This window comes from Leuciscus leuciscus (assembly GCF_965113295.1).
Source record: "Leuciscus leuciscus genome assembly, chromosome: 6".
In the NCBI taxonomy this organism is placed as follows: Eukaryota; Metazoa; Chordata; class Actinopteri; order Cypriniformes; family Leuciscidae; genus Leuciscus; species Leuciscus leuciscus.
Genome location: NC_138730.1, coordinates 15218045 through 15236273, shown reverse-complemented (window position 1 = coordinate 15236273; position 18229 = coordinate 15218045). Strand labels below are relative to the sequence as shown.

Below are 18229 nucleotides of genomic sequence, written 5' to 3'. Positions count from 1 at the left end.
TAGTTAACAAAAAGCCTAGTTACGCAGCTCTTTGTTTAACACCACATGAACTCCTCACCAAACACCAAGATGGTAGCTGCTGAAACAAAGGGAAAAGATGAAAGAAAGTTGAGAGCGATGGGAAAGAGAGAAAGTAGGTGTATGTTACAGTCCATCACCATGGTGCTTCTAAGCATTCTCTCAGATCAAGCTTTAAAACAGGGCTATATGATATCCCACATGACCACTCACACAGGTATGGAAAAGGGATTTAGAGCCTATAGCCTGACCTGCATACTAAACAGGGACTGTTATAGCTATGTGAAGACTAATACATCCACACTCACATGAAATCTGATTTCAAGAGGTTGCATGTTACAGTGGAGATTAATTTTCTATATGTACGCATGTGTATTATCGGGGCCAAGTCCTGTCCAGTGGAGACTGGAGAGGATTGCATTTTATTGATCACTCCTCTGCATAATGCCACAGAAGAAGCCAGAGGCCAGATTATTTGCTGATGATGCTCAGAAGTCTACAGTACAGTATAGTATTTTGAGTGACACAAAGACATCTAAAATTGTGCTGCTATTTAATGCCACTTTGCATCTCTCATGCAGACATGCTTTTCTCAATTCTTCCCACTGACTGTATGCATATGTAACCCTGGTGCAACCCTTTAACTAACTGAGGCTTGTATTGTTTTTCCTAGCAAATAAAACTAAAATTGGCCATCAACAATTACTGTACTTAAACAGTTGTTTAGGGTAAAAGTCAACAGTCACTAGTGGTGATGAATGGAAGTGAAACTTCTTGGCCAAAACAAAAATAATTTTGGATTCAAACATACTTCATAAACATAACCAACAATACTTTTTTTTTTTTTTAAGAATAAAATTATAGGATCAGGAATTACTACAGTAACATCTAAGCAACCATATGTTATACATATTCACATACATACAGACCTTCTAAAACTGCTTTTTTTAAATAAAAGATGGCTACTGTAGAAACATGACTGAATAATAAGCTTTCACCTAAATTATTCACTGACAGAAATCCAATCAGAAAGATGGATTATTATATTTGTGTTAAATAGGTTAAAGAATATGACAATGTACAAGCAGTACATTTATTCTTAAGACTTAATGTCATAAGAAACAGAAGGGAAAAAAAGAAGAAAAAAAAAGAAAAAAGAAAAAAAACACAATGTCTTTTAATATTTGGTCTATGTATGAATTTGTCAGACAGATGTTTTTAAATGTGTTTTTTCAGCATCTTGCATCAGGCACTTCATGTTCATTTTTGCAATCTATGCATCATGGTACTACTGTTTGGAAAAATACTGTGGCACCGCCAGTATTTGAGGGCCAGTCAAGAAAAGTCTTCAGAAAAATCATGGATGGATCTGAATAAAGGATGTCCAACCAATGTTAAACTAAGGTTAAGATTAGTGGTTAGTATTTTTTTCAGTTGCTGACCAATTAAATTACCAATTAAATCAGCTGCAGTGCAGGGTTTGCACTTTTTAGTTTTGGGTTATACTGTGAAGCTTTGTATTGATAATTCATGGAATGTTGTAATTAGGGCGGTCACTACAGTATATCATATTTTTCACACAAAAGTTGTGGGCAAAATAATTTACGATTATCACCAATACGAGTATATATTGTTGTCAAACCCTTAAAGGGGAACTTGGCAACTATTTCAACTTAAGGGATACTCCACCGTTTTTTCATATTAAACTATGTTATTCCCTTAACTAAGACTAAGTTGATACATACCTCCCGTCGTCAGTCTCAGTACGTGCACTAAATCGCTCTGTCTTGCGGCGAAACTTTGTTAGCACTTAGCTTAGCCCAGTTCATTCAATAGGGGCCAAGCAGAGAAGCTACCAAACACCTCCACGTTTTCCCTATTTAAATACAGTTACTCGAGTAGTGTAACTCGACCTAGGACGGTGACACAAAACAAAACGTTGCACTTTTCTAAGCGTGTAAAATGGATAACTATATTGTATGGCGGAATACCATAGCAAGTGCTTGGGAGCACTTCGACTTCGCGCAGTAATATCTTCACTCGTGAAAAATCCTCTCACCGGCCCCCGCTCCCTCTCCTCCTCCCTCTCATTTCCGTCAATAGAACCAACGTGACTTTTACCACCTGTGCTATTAGCAAACTGCAAGAGATCATTTGCAATGGCGGACTTTGTAGATGATTATGACTTGTTTGTAGCAGACCCAGAGCCATATCTGTTTGAACCCGAGTACACGGAGGAGGAATTAGCTCTTATGGACCGTGAGAGAGAAGAAAGATCTGAACCAGAACAGACCGGAGCCGGCGAAAGAACACGGGCAAACACGGGCCACTTCTTCAGAGTCATCAACGGTGTTTTTGGATTCTTGTTCAAAGCAGCTAACCAAGCTCTCCGCTGTATGTGGTGAGTTGGAATTCTGTGAAACATGACGGCACTATATACCTTCTCCTTGTTATCACAACCCTTTACGATGCACGTTATAACCATGATTGTCCACAAACTATCTTCCTACAACCTGATACTTCGTCAACTCTGCTCAAACTACTACTAACGTTACTGGTGCAGGTCACGTTGGTTCTATTGACCGAAATGAGAGGGAGGAGGAGAGGGAGCGGGGGCCGGTGAGAGGATTTTTCACGAGTGAAGATATTACTGCGCGAAGTCGAAGTGCTCCCAAGCACTTGCTATGGTATTCCGCCATACAATATAGTTATCCATTTTACACGCTTAGAAAAGCGCAACGTTTTGTTTTGTGTCACCATCCTAGGTCGAGTTACACTACTCGAGTAACTGTATTTAAATAGGGAAAACGTGGAGGTGTTTGGTAGCTTCTCTGCTTGGCCCCTATTGAATGAACTGGGCTAAGCTAAGTGCTAACAAAGTTTTGCCGCAAGACAGAGCGATTTAGTGCACGCACTGAGACGAGAGAGGTATGTATCAACTCGTCTTAGTTAAGGGAATAACAGTTTAATATGAAAAAACGGTGGAGTATCCCTATAATAAAACCGTTTAGAAATCATTTGGATGGTTAAATAACGCCTCGGTTACGACTGTAACCTCGGTTCCCTGAAGAGGGAACGAGCGTTGCGTCGAAAACTGACGCTATGGGAACGCTTTGCGTGATGACGTCTTGAAGCACATGTAAAATCAGTCCAATGGTGTGGCGGAACGTCAGAGGCGGGTGACGTCACGTACCAGGAAGCTATAAAAGCCGGCCCGAAACAGAAAACGAAAGCTTCGTAAAGTCTGAAGTCGCGCTGACAGGCATGAAGGAGATATGGCAAGGCGACGCAACGCTCGTTCCCTCTTCAGGGAACCGAGGTTACAGTCGTAACCGAGGCGTTCCCTTTCAAGGGAACTCCCGTTGCGTCGAAAACTGACGCTATGGGAACGTCTATACCAACGCCTCCATAGCTACAAATGTCTGTCCTGTGTGTAATCATGTGAGCAGCACTAAGAAGACAAAACATGAGACCCTAGAGTAGAGTCTAAATCCAGAGAGTAGAACCTGACGAAGGTGTGCGGTGAGGACCAGCCTGCCGCATCACAGACGTCCTGTAACGATACTCCTGATATAAGGGCCTTAGAGGCCGCCATACTCCTAGTAGAGAGCGACCGGACAGCCAAAGGAGAAGGCTGTCCAGCCGCCTCATAAGCCAGTGAGATAGTCTCAACCACCCACTTGCTCATCCTTTGCTTAGACACTGGACCTCCCTTGTTAGGGGAGCAAAAGTCACTTTTACGCCACAGGGCAGCTCTGTGGACATACGCGTCTAACGCCCGAACAGGGCAAAGCAAATTATTCGCCTCCTGGTCCGATTTCGAAAGGGAGGAGGACCTCCAAGTGCCACGAAGGAAACGAGATACCAAGGGGTCTTTCCCCACAGACATTCCACCCAAAGGACTGTGGTAAGCACCTATGGCCGCCACATAGACCTTTAAAGTGGACGGGGTCAGACCTGCAGTGAACCGTTCCTGCAGGAACTCCAGCACTGTACCAAATGGGCAGTGGACTGGGTCCAACCGACGGTCACTACACCAAGAAGTGAATACTCTCCACTTCAGGGCATAAAGTTTCCTCGTGGAGGGAGCTCTGGACTGTAGAATGGTCTCAACAACCTCGGTTGAGAGACCTGACTCTATGAGCTGGGCCCCCTCAGAGGCCAAGCCCACAGGTTCCACAGTTCTGGCCGAGGGTGAAATATCGAGCCCTCTGCCTGGGACAGAAGGTCCCTCCTGACGGGTAACTCCAGAGGATGCCCGTCGAGGAGGGACACAATATCGGGAAACCATACTCTGCCCGGCCAGCGCGGGGCTATAAGAAGTAGATGGACCCGGTCCCTGCGAACTCTTTCCAGAACTCCCGGGAGCAGAGCAACTGGGGGAAAGGCGTACAGACGTAGCCTCGGCCACGTCTGTACCATAGCATCCAGTCCCAGAGGAGCTGGATGCGTGAAGGAGAACCAAAGTGGACAGTGAGACGTCTCTCGAGACGCAAACAGATCCACTTATAATTTCCATATCAGCTCCACCACCTCGGGGGTGGAGCCACCATTCCCCGGGCCTCGGCCCCTGTCTCGACAGAGTGTCTGCTCCTATATTCTGGACCCCGGGGATGTAGGCTGCCTTGAGTGACAGCAACTTCCCCTGGGACCACAAGAGGATATGGCATGCCAGCGCAAACCCCCTTGATGTAGGCGACTACCGACGTGTTGTCCGTATGTACTACACATGGTGTCCCCTGAGACCTGTGATAAAGCTCCTCAGAGCCCAGAAGACAGCTAACATCTCTAGGCTATAGAATGCCAGGAACGATGATGGTCTTCCCACAGACCTTGAGATGAGCGACCCTCAGGATCGCTCCCCAACCCGTGAGGGAAGCATCCGTCGTTAGCAGTTTGCGACGACAAGGAGCTCCCAGCACTGGGCCCTGGGACAGGAACCAAGGTTTCTTCCACATAACCAAGGCACGTAGGCATCACCGCGTGACCTTGATTGTGCGAAATGGGTTGCCCCTCGGGGAAAAACCCTCTGGTCCTGAGCCACCACTGCAGGGGCCTCATGTGCAGCAGTCCAAAAGGTATCCCGTTGGAAGCTGCTGCCATGAGACCCAACAGTCTCTGGAACTGTTTGACAGTGAGTAGCTGGCCTAGCTTTACACTTCTCACAGCTGCCAGGATGGAATCGAAGCGTGGCGATGACAGGCGCGCCTGCATCGACACTGAATCCCAAACCACGCCTAAAAAAGTGGTCCTCTAAAATGGAGAAAGCACACTCTTCTTGGCGTTCAGCCGTAACCCCAACTCTTTCATATGGGCGAGAACAACATCTCGATGTTGAACCGCCATCTAATGCGACTGAACTAAAATCAACCAATCGTCGATGTAGTTCGTGATGCGAATACCCCGGAGGCGCAGAGGCGCCAGAGCTGCATCCACGCATTTGGTGAAAGTGCGGGGTGATAAAGCCAGGCCGAATGGAAGAACTCGATATTGGTATGCTTTGCCCCCGAAAGCAAACCTCAGGAACTTCCAATGACACGGACGGATGGAAAAATGCGTCCTTGAGGTCTATCGTGACAAACCAGTCCTCGGACCTGATCTGTGGCACGATTTGTCTCAAGGTTAACATTTTGAACTTGAGCTGCATGTACTCGTACAGAACTCGAAGATCTAAAATGGGACGCAATCCCCCGTCCTTTTTTGGAACTATGAAGTACCGGTTGTAAAACCCGGTTTCCCTGTTGGAGGGGGGTACATATTCTATGGCCCCTTTCTCTAACAGAGTGTTTACTTCCTGTTCCATAACCAGAACCTGCTCGGGGCCCACCACTGTGGGCAGGACCCCCATAAACCGCGGTGGGCGCTAATAGAATTGTATCTAATACCCTTTTTCCACGGTCTGCAGGACCCAACGAGAAACATTTGACAGTAGCTTCCACGCTGTCAAAGATTCTACTAGAGGTACCAGTCTCTCGAGACTGGTTTCTGGATTTTGTTGCTGTTGAGTAGTCGGTTCGTCGCCCTGTAACGGCGCACCGGCAGGGAACGACCAAACAGACTGCTCCAGCACCCTCCTCAGAGGGGGCGGGCATCCCGAGGCCACTACGTTTCCGGGTGGACCTTGAGATATGTGCTCGCCGGAGACCGCTGCGCCCTGTAACACCGGAGGCGGCAGGGTTGGCAGAACGGTCCCCTGAGGGCACCGAAGAGAGACGGCACCGTATTTTTCTCCTGCTGTTGAGTAGTCGGTTCGTCGCCCTGTAACGGCGCACCGGCAGGGAACGACCAAACAGACTGCTCTAGCACCCTCCTCAGAGGGGGCGGGCATCCCGAGGCCACTACGTTTCCGGGTGGACCTTGAGATATGTGCTCGCCGGAGACCGCTGCGCCCTGTAACACCAGAGGTGGCAGGGTTGGCAGAACGGTCCCCTGAGGGCACCGAAGAGAGACGGGCACCGTGAAAAGAGGTGTTAACCGCTCTGCTTCGGGGGGACTACCCTCATTTGTCCTGAGCCCTCAGACATCAGGACTTTTTCCCAGCAGCCTTCTTGGCGGTAATAACGGTCCGCAGATCCGTTTTACCCCTCGAAGACTGCTGGGTTTGAGAGCGCCCTCCGTGTCCCCGAGATTTTTGTGGGGGAGCACGAGAGGACACACTCTGTTTTTGAGTGGCACGATGTTCAGCGCTCTTTTTAGAGGAGTGAGGCTGCTCCCGCTCAGCAGCCTCAATGAAAGAACGGCGGGGGAGAAGTTTTTGTAATGCAGCTGCCTGTTTAGCAGCTTCCTGAGATTTAGCTACCGCACTGTTTACTGCATCACCAAATAAACCAACAGTGGAAACCGGAGCATCTAAGAGAACGTGCTTTTCTTTCTCTTTTATATCGCTCAAATTGAGCCACAGATGCCTCTCAGTGGCCACCAGGGCTGCCATAGACCGCCCGATTGATTTAGCGGTCTCCTTGGTGGCCCTGAGAGACAGATCTGTGGCTCTGCGTAGTTCAGCCACTGTGTCAGGACCAATTCCCCCGCCCTCCTCTAAATCCCCCAATAATTCTGCCTGATAGGCTTGCATAATAGACATCGTATGCAGACACGCTGCAGCTTGACCAGCGGCTGCATACGATTTATGAACCAGAGATGATGTGAATTTTACTGGCTTAGAGGGAAGTGAAGGAGCTTTCAGGGAAGATGCCATTGCTGGAGAGAGATAGCTCGCAAGCGTCTCCTCCACCTTCGGCATCTCCCCATAACCATATTCTTTATATTTGTGAATGGAAGAATAGAGGGATGTTTGTGGTGCATACACTCTGTATGAAACCGGTTTTCCCCACGATTTCGACACCTCGGTGTGGAGATCGGGGAAAAACGGAAGGCTTCTTCGCTGAGGCTGTGTACGAGATGGCAGGAAGCGTTCGTCGAGCTTACTTTTCGAACGAACGTCCTGCCTATCCTCTGGCCACTCAATAGATAGTCTGTCAACTGCTCTAGTAATAACATCGAGCAGTTCCTCAAACGCATGAGACTGAGGTGGCGAATCCTCAGACTCAGCTTCAATACTCACATCATCCAACTCCTCAGAGCTGGACAGTTGCAGTATTGGTGCCTCTATCGGGGGGGAAGAAACCGCAATGCGTGCTTCCACACCCTGATGAGAGGCACTGGATCTGTCAGATTGATGCTGAGATAAGGCAGAGCCCGTCTCAACATCCACTGACAGATCCATTTGCGAACCCCAGGTCTGAGATCGCCGCCGAGCCTCAGCCGCGGCGGGACCCGAGCCCTGGGGAACGCGATCGGGATTGAACCGAGCCAAGCGGGATCGGAGCGTGCGCAATGGAAGCGCGTCGCAATGCACACAGTCACCACCCTCGAGTGCTGACTGGGCATGCTCCTCACCCAAACAAACAACACAAAGAGTGTGAGTATCACCTCCCGTTAAATAACGCGGGCAGGGATGGACACACACTCTAAACTGCTGCTTGCTCGCCATACTGAATATATATATATAATATAGACAGACAACACCAAATAACAAGGACAGATTCAACACAGAGCGCCACTGAAGACTCAGAAAGCTTTCGTTTTCTGTTTCGGGCCGGCTTTTATAGCTTCCTGGTACGTGACGTCACCCGCCTCTGACGTTCCGCCACACCATTGGACTGATTTTACATGTGCTTCAAGACGTCATCACGCAAAGCGTTCCCATAGCGTCAGTTTTCGACGCAACGGGAGTTCCCTTGAAAGGGAACCTGTTCTGGTGAAAATGGTGACTTTCCCCGCTCCCCCTAACTTTCCCAGACGTTTGCTTGTTGAGAAAACATGTGACAACAAAAGTGAAAATCAGCGAAGAAATGGCTAGAGTTGCCAAGTTCCCCTTTAACTAACACATTATCGATATTTCATGTTTTGAATATCACGGTTATCGTCAATACTGGTCTATCTCGACACCCCTAGTTGTAATTAAATGTTATAATTTCATTTGACTGAAGATATGGTTAAAATCAATTAATTAATTCATTTGATTAGCCACAATTGTTAATTTTATTAATTTTAATAACAGATTTCAGGAAAATGTAAACAGAAATTCAGAAACAAAAAACAGGAACAGGAAAAAATAGGAACCTAAAGTAGATGTATAAAAAAAATACACTATACTATAAATACAGTATATTAATAAACTCACAGCAAGTGATAAAAGTATGCAAAAAAGATAATCAACCAGGACATAAAACAGGTCACCAAGGTATCAAATCAATTCTTAAAATAAAGAATGACTTTTGAAAAGGGTACCCAGGAGAAAAAATAAATAAAAAATCTCAACCAATCATAGCCCTAACATGGCCCATTATCCCTACTTCCCAGAAAGCTTTACAGTTACCTTTATCCACAGACAGGGGTGCATGGGAAAGGAATCCAGGATAAACACACACATTGTGAGTGTGTGTGCAGGCTGACTAATCTCTGCTTTTGTGGCATCTTTCTAGAAAGCCTTGTGCAGCCATGTGAGCCAAGCTGGCATCAAGGCAGCGTGTCTGTGTGTATTTAACAGGTGTGGTTTAAGAGGGTATGCGAGGCGAGAGGATTACTGATCTCTAGTGAAGAGTGGAGGGGACAGGGTGACCCAGGTGTATCCTGGGGTCATCAAACTAATCCACTGAGCCTGGAGTGATGGCATCCAGCTGCATCACGCTTGAGCGCAGTGAGACTGTTAGAGAGACTGACAGACTATAAGCAATGTGCTATAAATGACAGACAAACAAGTGATCTGTGCAGGGTTACTAATAGATGTTCCTACTGCAAATGAGATTTATGAGCTTAAATAATATTAAACAGCAGCAGGAAAAAAGGGCCTTTAAAAATTCTATTTCAAATGTTTAGTTGCACTCCAGTCCAACACCCATTTTCTCTGACCTGAGAAAGGTTGACAGCCCTAATATTAGTGACTGACAGGAATGAAAAACCTGCAAAGCATGCCATGTGTCAACAGGGCTACACACTAACTAGGTATTGACTGTGGTTCTGTGCATACAGTACATAAGCAGACTCACTCTCACTCAAATTCAGTAGTGAGACTGAAAATTTAAGGGAGTCACTTCTTTAAAAACCAAAATATGTTTGAATATAAGTATTTTTAGCTAGGGTGACCATACGTCCTGTTTAACCAGGACATATCTGGCCAGGATTTCGAGATCGCCCAAAATGCCTGGGATTCGGCTTTTGCTTTCTACAGTCACCATTCATTATGTTTACATTTATTACGTTATTTGACACTGACACATACGTGCTAGCTTTGCAGGTCATGCATTCTGATTCACACGGATCCCGATCGAGACGAAAACACAGGAATTTTCTTAGCAATGCTTACACGCACATCAACCGATCACTTGTTAAGCGTTCATGTAAACACTACATTTAGATTAACCAATCGGAATTAATTCAGTACTACTGAATCAAAAGGTGTACATGTAAACAAAATGAATGGCGAAGAGAAAGCAAAAGCCGAATCGCGGATATTTTGGGCGATCTCGAAATCCCGGCCGGACATGACCTGGAATATGGTCACCCTATTTTAGCACTACAAATAGTGGATAATAATGACTGCTGTATTTCAGACAATTGCCACAGGAGGCAGCAAAGCAAAGTGAAACAAGCCTAAAACAAGCCAAGTCACCTTTATATACTACAGATTGTTTCAAAGCAGCTTTACAACGATAACAGGAAAATGAAGCATTTCCACTGTTGTTCAACTGAAGTAAATTCAGGTGTTGATTCAGCAAAAAGGTAGCCCCAAAGAGCAGTCAAGTTTTATATAAGCAGATTGGAAACGTTTTTCATAAAACTTCTAACAAATGTTAAGATGTAAAAGATCTGTAACAAAATCTATATAGGCTATCTTACACATGATTTGGTGCTTTGTTACTATATGAAAAAAGTTATAGATTTATAAGAAGTTACAAAAATGTAACTGTGCTGTTTCTCACACTGGAAATAAATACACATACCTGTATACTTGCACACAGTACTCACACCTGTGAAAAGCATTGTGTATCACAGCTAAGCCTGTCCTAAAGTTGGGTGTCATATATATATATATATCATTCATTCATTCATTATAAAGGGGATAAGGGTTATATCCGTGATACGTACGGACCAGGCTCCACGGTTCGGCATGCATGTGATTTGCGAATTAACTGCTAAGTTTAACCATCATAGAATGAAAGATCATCATTTGGATGTGTTATGTCTTGCCAATTTACACATTCAAACTATTTTAAACGCCTGTTTGTTTTTGTGCTTCCAAATCCCTACTATTACTAACACTCATGTCCTCTAGTACATTACTTTATTTTCCCATTTGTCTTCGTTTACTCTGCTGTAAACAAAGCAGACTTCATTACATCTAGTCATTCAGGTCTTAACTTCTTTGTATCACTCCCTCCTCCCTTTCTTCTCTGCAAATATCTCTACTGCTAAGAGTACATACTACCACAACTAAATTTACATTTTCCTAACAATTAAACCTTTTCCTCTCTTCTTAGTTCCTCTCTTCGTAAACCCTAACAGCTGACAACTTTGCCACATTTTTCATAAATAAAACAACAACCATCAGCGGCCAATTTTCCACAACACAAACCAACACACATCTTAACATCAAACACACACATTCTCCCCTACTTCTGTCCGCTTTCGAATGCAGAAGTCTCCAAACTCTTTTTGATTCATCCTTTCCCCACTCATCTCCTTCAAGCCATTTCTTATTTAGTTGTACCTGCACTCACTAACACCATCAACACCTCTCTTCACACTGGTACCTTTCCCACAGCATTTAAGCAGACTCGGATAACCCCAATGCTTATGAAACCTACTCTAAATCCAACACTTTTAGAAAACTACACCCGGTGTCCCTTCTTCCATTCATTGCTAAGACACTTAAACGAATCATGTTCAAACAAGTCTCTACCTTTCTTGCGCAGAACAACCTCCTGGACAACAAGAAGTCTTTTTCAAAAGCAGACACTCAACTGCCCTACTCTCGGTTATTGAAGCTCTGAGGCTGGAAAGAGCAGCTTCCAAATCCTCAGTACTCTTTCTGCTGCTTTTGACACAGTTAACCACCAGATCCTCCAGTCAACCCTAATGACGAAGGGGATCTCAGGAACCGCACTCTAATAGTACAAGTCTTACCTCTCAGGTAGGTTCCTCAGGTGTCTAAAGCCCCTTTCACACAGAGATTCCAGAAAATACATGGATAACGTGTCCAGGGATTTGTCCCGGGATCGTTTGATTTTGGTTCATTCACACTGCCAGTGATTTTCCGGAATCTGTGAGTGTGTTCACACACATCCTGTAAAGATCCCGTTAAGACACGTGACGTCAGGACATCGAAAAAATGTTGTGGTACAACAGCGGAAGTGTTTGCATTGCTTTGAACAACATGGCAGCTGTAGCATACTGTAGGTTGTAGAAAGGCCAGTCTAATCTTCCGCTACCGCTCTTTCCATTGTAGTCATGCACTTGGTGGAATTTTTTATGCAGCGTCTTAAGTTTACTAATGATCTGCGCTTTCGATCTCTAGAAACCACACTCGAGCACACTTTTTTCCGGATTCGGTCGTACACTAATGCATTGCGTACCGTTCCACAAAGCTGGCGAACAATCTCAGCTTCAGCGCGGATAGTATGGAGCTCCCTGGTCTCTGCTTCATTCCCGTTTGCAGACATTATTTCGTTCTTTCTTTTTTGATGACGAACACAAACTTTCTTCTAAGAGCAACAGAGCCGCACGATAACTACATCATTGCGATGGCACGTGCATCATCACTACGACACACCCCTTATGGCATTGGTCCTGGCTTTTGTTCACACAGGGCGCATTCCGGGACTGATCCCGGCAATGTTACTAGGTCCCCATCCCGTCATCGATCCCGGCATCAATCCCGGAACGTGTTTGCATTCACACAGAAGGCACTCTAGCAATTTTACGGCAATTTCCCGGGATCAACGCACTGTGTGAAAGGGGCTTAAGTCGCAACATCTGGCATCTGGGGTGCCTCAGGGCTCAGTTCTTGGACCACTTCTCTTCTTCATCTACATGCCATCACTAGGATCTGTCATTCAGAAACATGGCTACCTTTCATTCCAGCCAGACGATCCGACGGTAGCTGCTTGCATCTCAGCCTGTCTGACAGACATTTCTTGCTGGATGAAGGACCACCACCTTCAGCTCAACCTTGTGAAGACAGAATTGCTTGTGGTCTCACTTCATTGCAACTTCTCCATTCAGATTGGTTTGTCATCCATAACTCTTGTCCAGGACAGCTAGAAACCTTGGAGTTATGATCAATGATCAGTTGATCACAGACCACATTTCTAGAACTTCCTGGTCCTGCAGATCTGCCTAATGGCGCTTTTCCACTGCATGGTACGGTACGGCTCGGTTCGGTACGGCACGCTTTGGCGCTTTTCCACTGCATGGTACGGTACGGCTCGGTTCGGTACCACCTCTGTTGAGGTTCCAAGCGTACAGTACCGATACTAAAATGTGACGTGGAAACACTGCAGATCACTGATTGGTCAGACAGAATCATCACTACCAGCGTCATTGTATTTACAACACGAGACACTAAACCCGCTAGATTTAAATAGCCAGTAGACAACAGCCAACACTGTAGCGCCTGTTTTAAAAGTATTTGCTTCAAAAAAAATTTATAAACTTAAAAAAAAGAAATGGCTGAATCGTGGTCAGTGGACGAGGTGCAGACGTTCCTCTCGTTGGTTGCCGAGGAGCGGATGGGGAAACCCGGAATGAAAAATTCGCATTTAATATGATGTCATGGCAGTAGAGACGGCAACGATCAGTCACACCCACTTTGAAGCGGTACTAACTGCAGTGGAAAAGCAACCGAGCTAAAGCGAACCGAACCGTGCCGTACCGAGCCGAGTCGTACCACGCAGTGGAAAAGCGAAGCGAGCCGAACCGTTCCGTGCCGAACCGTACCGAGCCGTACCATGCAGTGGAAAAGCGCCATTATACAACATTAGGAAGATCAGGCCCTTCCAATAAGAGCATGTTACACAACTTCCCTGCCCAACTCAACCCCAGCCTTTAGCCATTTTGAAGAAACAGCTATATATATATATATATATATATATATATATATGCCAAATTTTCAATCATGATAACATTAAAAATGTACATATATCAGCTGATACGGATATGGTGGCCGATATATTGTGCATCCCTAGTTCACACATACATCTATTTTTTGTCACAAATTCGAGTAAAATGCTTGCACTGTCTAGCCCTGTTAATACACAAATATTTGTGCTATAACTAAAAAAGTGTTAAAGTTCTTGTAAAGAGTGAACACCTTTAGAAATAACTATATCCACCAGCAGCACGGTAAAAAAAAAAAAGACAAAAAAAAAGAGAGATCTGAAATTTTGAAATTGAGAATTACATATTGGCTCAATAAATACTTCCAAATATTTATCCTGATGCAAAAATATGTATTGTAGTATTAATGTAACGTGTCTTCAATGTCAACTTCAACACGTTAAGCTTGTGATTTTCTTATTAATCCATTCATTTTATTTTTTACTTGTGTTAGTAACTTTAAGCAGTCCTGATAGCTGGATATATTTACATACCACAAACTAAACAATTAATGTCAAATCTACTACCTCATTATACATTTACATTTAGTAATTTAGCAGACGCCTTTGTCCAAAGCGACTTACAAATGAGGACTGAATTAAGCAAGTCATCGTCAAGAGGCAAAAGCAACGCAAGAAGTGCTCATAATACAAAGTTCAGGCATTGCTCAGACAAGGCAGGATGATACAAGGAAAAGGAAAGAATTCTTTTTAAATTTTTTTAATTTTTTAATGAGGTTACGTGTTCACGGAAGAGATGAGTTTTCTTTTGAATGATGTCAGGGAATCTGCATTCCGGATGAGGGTGGGGATGTCACAGTGTCTGGTTTGTGTTCCCTGGGTGTCCACTAGAGGTCCTCTTCCCCACGGTGTCATCCACATTATGAACTGCATTCCCCACAATCCTTGTCTGTACCCATCACTTATCATTGCACCCAGCTGTTCCCCATCATCATTGCACTTAGCTGTTCCCCATTATCATTGTTAGTTTCTGTGTGTATATATACCCTGCCTCCTATTTAGTGTTTGTCACGGAGTCGTTGTTATTGTCACACCACTTCTGAGGTCTGTTTTCGCCTGTTCCTGTTTTGTTTCTTGTGTCTTGTTTATTTGTTTATTGGACTGCTTAAATGGATTTTGACACTGGCATGGATGACTACGATTCGGATTACTTGGATTTTGACCCTTGCATGGATGACTATGAATTGGATTGCCCTTTAATAAATACTGCATATGGATCTTCCTGTTTTCCCGTGTGTTCCCGTGATAGAACGACTCCGTCAACAAATAGATCCAGCAGTATGGACTTTCGTGGATCTTCCCCAACCGCCGAGAGGGAGAGGAGGCAGCAGAGGGGGAGTTTGAGACTGAGACTGTCCAGAGACTGTGCAGGTCCCGTCTGCCGAGCCTGTGTCTGTTCCTGAGCCGGTGCCTGTGTCTGTTCCTGAGCCGGTGCCTGTGTCTGTTCCTGAGCCGGTGCCTGTGTCTGTTCCTGAGCCGGTGCCTGTGTCTGTTCCTGAGCGGGTTCCTGTTCCATGGCCGCCCGAGGGGTCGTCTGTTCCGCCCTTGGCCGCCCGATGGACTGTCTGCTCCGCCCTGGCCGCCTGAACGGAAGTCTCCGCCGTGGCCGCCCGATGAACTGTCTGCTCCGCCCTGGCCGCCTGAACGGAAGTCTCCGCCGTGGCCGCCCGATGGACTGTCTTCTCCGTCCTGGCCGCCCGATAGACTGTCTGCTCCGCCCTGGCCGCACCTGAAACAAGGAGGAAGCTGAGCCTGTGGTAGATCTGTAAGAAAGCGTCAATGCCTTGAACTTGATGCCAGCAGTGAGTGTTAGCCAGTGCAGAGAGATGAACAGTGGAGTGACGTGAGCCCTTTTGGGCTCGTTGAAGACAAGACGGGCTGCAGCATTCTGAATCATTTGTAGAGGTTTAGTTGCACATGATGGAAGTCCAACCAGAAGAGCATTGCAGTAATCAAGCCTAGAAATTACCAGGGCCTGGACGAGAAGTTGTGTTGCATGCTCAGTTAGGAAAGGTCTGATCTTCCTGATGTTGTGCAGTGCAAACCTGCATGATCAAGCTGTCTTTGTAATTTGGTCTGTGAAGGTCGGCTGGTCATCAAATATTACTCCAAGATTTCTGACCGACCTTGATGGGGTGATTGATGATGAATCTAGCTGGATAGTGAAGTCGTGCTGTAGAGACGGATTGTCAGGGAGGCAGAGAAGCTCAGTATTTGCCAGGTTGAGCTGCAGGTGATGTTCCTTCATCCATGTCGAGATGTCCGCCAGACACTGCAGCTACAGTGGGATCATCTGGTTGTAATGAGAGGAAGAGCTGTGTGTCATCAGCATAGCAATGGTAAGAGAAACCATGTACCTGTATGATGTGTCCCAGTGATGTGGTGTAAATGGAGAAGAGGAGGGGTCCAAGAACTGAACCCTGAGGAACCCCTGCGGTCAGTTGATGTGCTTTGGATACCTCGCCTCTCCCTGCGACCCTGAAAAATCTACCTGTGAGATAGGACTCAAACCAGTGGAGGGAATTTCCTGTGATGCCCATTGATGAGAGGGTGGACAGAAGGATCTGATGATTCACAGTGTCGAAGGCAGCAGACAGATCCAGGGGAATAAGAACTGATGATTTGGAAGCAGCTTTTGCAATCCGTAGGGCTTCTGTGACCGACAGTAATGCAGTCTCGGTTGAATGCCCTTTCTTGAAGCCAGATTGGTTGACATCCAGCTGGTTGTTCAGAGACAGGAAATATGATACTTGGTTGAAAGCAACTCGTTCAAGTGTATAAAGTATAATTAAGTCAGTTAAGTCAATTAAGTCAATTAAGTACAGTATAATAAAGTCAATTATGTCACTTGCCAGATGGGATGCAGGGGAACTTTGTCATTAATGTTATGGTATTTTTATTTGCAGGTTTTTAACCATGCAGTGTGGCTTTTGAAAGTTTTCTTGACCCCATATCAGAGAGAGAGAGAAAATGTGTTATTATTGAAATATTGACTTAATCTCAGGGGGTACTTCACGTAAATATTTTACATCTAAGGGGTTTGGTTGACAAAAGTCTAATTTCAAGCAAAATACGGTTGTTGACATGCATGTAAGCTTGCATTTGTGACTGTTAAAGTTAACAGGCAAAAGCAGCACTGTAACTATGCATGAGTGTTAAACACACAAGGATGAGCTCATGGGCTTAGTGTTTACTCGACTGAGTTAAACCAGGTCCTTAGAGACACACCAAGCCAGGTGAGCAGACAGTCAGCTGACAGGAAGTGAGGGTTAGAGACATAAAAGGAGACACAATGAAAAGGATAAACTTTGCATATTATGTTGAAAAGGGTGAAAGGAGTTTTTTTGATCTGTTACTGTTGCTTTTAGTACTTTAACATATTTAACAGTGATTTTGTCTGTGGCGCATAAGCAGGCATGAGCGCCGTTTTTATGAATGGATTTTTTGACTGTGTGGGTGGCTATCATTGGCATGCCATACTATATACAAAGTGACTGTGCATGTGTGGGCGTGCTAGTTTGAAAACAGAGGTGTTCTCTGTAAGAGACCTGGCCTATTGCATCATATCCTGCTCTGTTATATGACACACAGCGAATTATCTTATCATTCTGTAACCTGCTCCCTCCTTCTGTCTGGTGTCATCGGTCTTCATCCCAAATCCCATCGGTCTTCATCCCAAATCACTGCCAAGGACCACATTAGTAGCACTCCAGGAAGCCTTGTCACCACTGACATATGTCCTTGAGGTGGGGGCACTGTAAGGCAATGCTGGTCCATTTGAATAAGTGGACAGAGGAATGGGGGTGGGGGTGGGGGTGGGGGTGGGGGTGGGCGTGGGCATGGGCGACACACAGGAAGTGACAGATAGAAGGGTTAAAATAACATCATGCTCTGAGCTCCTTCCTCGTACCTCCACGCAGAGCCCCAGAGTTGAGCCCCAGAGTTGTCAGTCTTGGCTCTTCAGTCTCTCCAGGCATTCGCAACACCACTCCACAAGAAGCACGCTTGTGGCTATTTCGGCACACACAGACATACACTTCCTATGAGGTAAAAATAAACACTTCCCCTGATGGGAGCTAAACCCCCCAACCTCTGCGAGCCTCCCTTCTGTTCTAAAAAAAAAAAAACGCTCAGGGACATATTCTTATCGAGAGGCAAAGCTGATGTGAACGTCACAGATTGAGTTTACCACCTTGCTACAAAAGAAACCCTAAAACCAACACTGTATATCAGAATCAAAAAAGATTTTCTGGATCCAGAATTCGACTCACAAGCCAGGAGACATGAACTGTGCAACATGCATATGGTCACAAACGCTCACCCACGCACAAAGGCATTTCAGCAGGTGTATGTCAGAACTGCTCCACCTCCAGATAAAAATCTAAAAGTGTTGGTAATGAACTCTTTAAAACCCTGTTCTAATTATAGTGCCGTTTGACTGAGAAGGGAGCCATGCAGAGTAGATAAGCGTACAGTAATTACACTCAGCCGGAGATCATTTCCTCTCAGCAAACAGTGCTGAGAGCACAGACTGA

At 45.4% G+C, this 18229-nt stretch overlaps 1 protein-coding gene across 3 annotated transcripts in view; it reads right to left on the bottom strand.

The window, feature by feature from the left end:
- The window catches only part of tnk2b (tyrosine kinase, non-receptor, 2b), a gene marked incomplete at its 3' end in the record, with an annotated part of 106984 nt that overhangs the window by 62960 nt on the left and 25795 nt on the right, over positions 1 to 18229 (bottom strand). The gene's annotated exons all lie outside the window — the stretch shown is intronic.